Here is a 2,682-nt window from a genome sequence, read left to right as displayed (position 1 = left end):
CCCCCCCCCCAAAAAAAAAACTATGGATGCCAGCCATGAAAGCCTTCAACTTCACATCATCCAGCCTCTGCTTGAAGACTTCCAAGGAAGGAGACTCCATTACACTCCGGGGGAGTTTGTTCTACTGTCGAACAGCTCTTACTGTCAAGAAGGTCTTCCTAATGTTGAGCTGGAATCTCTTTTCCTGGAGCTTGCATCCATTGTTCCGGGTCCTGTTCTCTGGAGCAGCAGAAAACAAGCTTGCTCCCTCCTCAATATGACATCCTTTCAAATATTTAAAGAGGGCTATCATATCACCTCTTAACCTTCTCTTCTCCAGGCTAAACATACTCAGCTTCGTAAGTCTCTCCTCACAGGGCATGGTTTCCAGACCTTCATAATTTTGGTGGCATGGTAGTGGGAAAGGGATTTTGGGATTAAAATTAGTTCTACTGCACTTAGTGCCTGAGTTTGATGTTAGAAAGGTACTGCTTTGAGTTTCTCGCGAAGGAAAAGGAGGGTAGAAAGAGGGACAGGAGAATTAAATTGGATGCTGCGTCTCTTCTTTTTGTCCTTGCAGTCTCAGCGCCCGCCTGCTTACCTGCCTACCTACCCATGCGCCACCTTTTCCTCCATTAAGGCCACGTTCTCTGCTTGTGCCAGGGAGAGCAGAGTTAAAAGGAGCTGCCGCCTGCCCTCTGTGGCGCGCCAGGAGCGACACTGCTCCGAAGGGGAAGAGCAAGATGAATTTTAATGACATCTTGAAAGACTTTAAAATTTCATGTTCAACTTCAATTATTCAAGACTTTGGGAGAGCAACTTTCCAGCTTCGTGGAGGGGGAAAAATAAAAGTGGAGTGGGGAAGAGAATGGGAGACCCTCAATTTCGTTTCAGGGGTTTGGGGTACGCTGCACGGTTTGAGAAGGAACCGGATCCTGTTTTGTTCTGCTTGAGTTCAACAAGGAAGGCTTTTTAAAAGGTGCTGTCTCCTTGTAGCCAACAGCAGCGTATGACGGAGAGGAGGCAGAAAGAGATCAAAGTAACGGAGTCTTTATTTTTATTTTCTTTTTTTAAAAAGGAGGTCATGGTTGGAGGGAAAAGAGAGGAATTCCACATATTACAGGATGATGGCAACATGGGGGGCATTTCCAAGGAGGAGCAAATGATTTCTGCACATTGGTTCTGAGAAGTCGGAGGCTTTCATGATTGGCATCCATAGTTTTTTGTGCCTATTTCGGGCCATTAGGCCATGTTCAAGAAGAGTTTATCCTACAGCATGGCCTCATAGCCCAAAATACACACACAAAAAACCAATCCGTTATGACCTTTTTGTAGCAGGAAAATGTATTAGGTGTGTATAGAGCCATTGTACTCTCTATTCTCCTTTATGGGTCTGAAACATGGGTCACCTATCGCCAACACCTACGACTCCTTGAACGCTTTCATCAGCGCTGTTTACGCACAATTCTAAATATACACTGGACTGACTATGTGACCAATGTTGCTGGTCCTTGAGCAAGCAGGGATCACCAGCATTAAGGCCATACTGTTGAGGATGCAGCTGCGCTGGGCAGGACATGTTTCTAGGATGAAGGACCATCGCCTCCCCAAAACAGTATTCTATGGTGAACTCACCACGGGTCAAGAGCGTAAGAGGGGCGCCCCAAGGAAGAGATACAAGGACTCCCTGAAATAACATCTCAAGCTTGGCCAAATTGATCACCAACAATGGTCTGCCCTGGCCTCGCATCGGGAGGCATGGAGACGCACTATCCACGATGCTGCAGCCTTTTTCGAAAGCTCACGCCGAACGAGCCTCGAAGAGAAACGACAACGCAGAAAGAACCACAACCTGGAAACATCACCCAAGGAGACTTTCCACTGTGCTTTCTGCAACCAGACCTGTTTATCCCGGATTGGCCTTTTTAGTCACCAACACGCTTGTAGAAAGCGCGGGATGAGTCCTTCCTGAATCTTTGTTCGCGAAGCAAAGCCAGAGAGAGAGAGAGAGAGAGATCTAAAAGATGTACTGCTATTGACTAGTAAAAAAAATCCCTCCAGACCATCCTAATTGACACCAGATGTAAAATCTGGATGTTGGCCTGTGACTCTATCAATGTCACTTTTCTCCTCCTGTATGGTTTTTAACATCTATGCCTGATGAAAAAGACAGTGAAACTTCCAAAGCATTTTACTACTCTTACATTTTCCTTCAACCCTTCAGGCCCACGCTCATCAGGGACATTATGAGAAATTAAGATAATAGCTAGATCCAGATGGCTGGAGTGCTCCAAAATGCTAGGTTAGGAGGAAAAAATTAGGGCAGCAGGGCAGACAGCAGTAACAGGCCTTGTCAGGACACCCTGGCAGCAACCCAGCGATGCCAGATGTTGGTACAAGCCCCAAATAGTGCCAAGGCTCCTTTTGGAATTCAGCGGCACATAGCCTTTTATTCTGTATTTGGGTTGGGTGCTCATGCAAGTTGCTTGATGCAACTAACTATGTGTTATGGGAGCCAAGTGCAGCTTTGCCTCTGAAGACTACTGATCTAACCCAAGTGTTTCTAAATCTGTGGCACTTCAAATGTTTTGGACTTCAGCTCCCAGAGGTCTCAGCCAGCATGACCTATGGTCAGGAATTCTGGAAGCTGAAATCCAAAACATCTGAAGGACCAAAATTTGAGCTAATCCATCAGTCCACAAA

The sequence above is a fragment of the Sceloporus undulatus genome, chromosome 7 (genome assembly GCF_019175285.1).
Source record: "Sceloporus undulatus isolate JIND9_A2432 ecotype Alabama chromosome 7, SceUnd_v1.1, whole genome shotgun sequence".
Taxonomy (NCBI): domain Eukaryota; kingdom Metazoa; phylum Chordata; class Lepidosauria; order Squamata; family Phrynosomatidae; genus Sceloporus; species Sceloporus undulatus.
Note: the sequence above shows the minus strand (reverse complement) of the source record.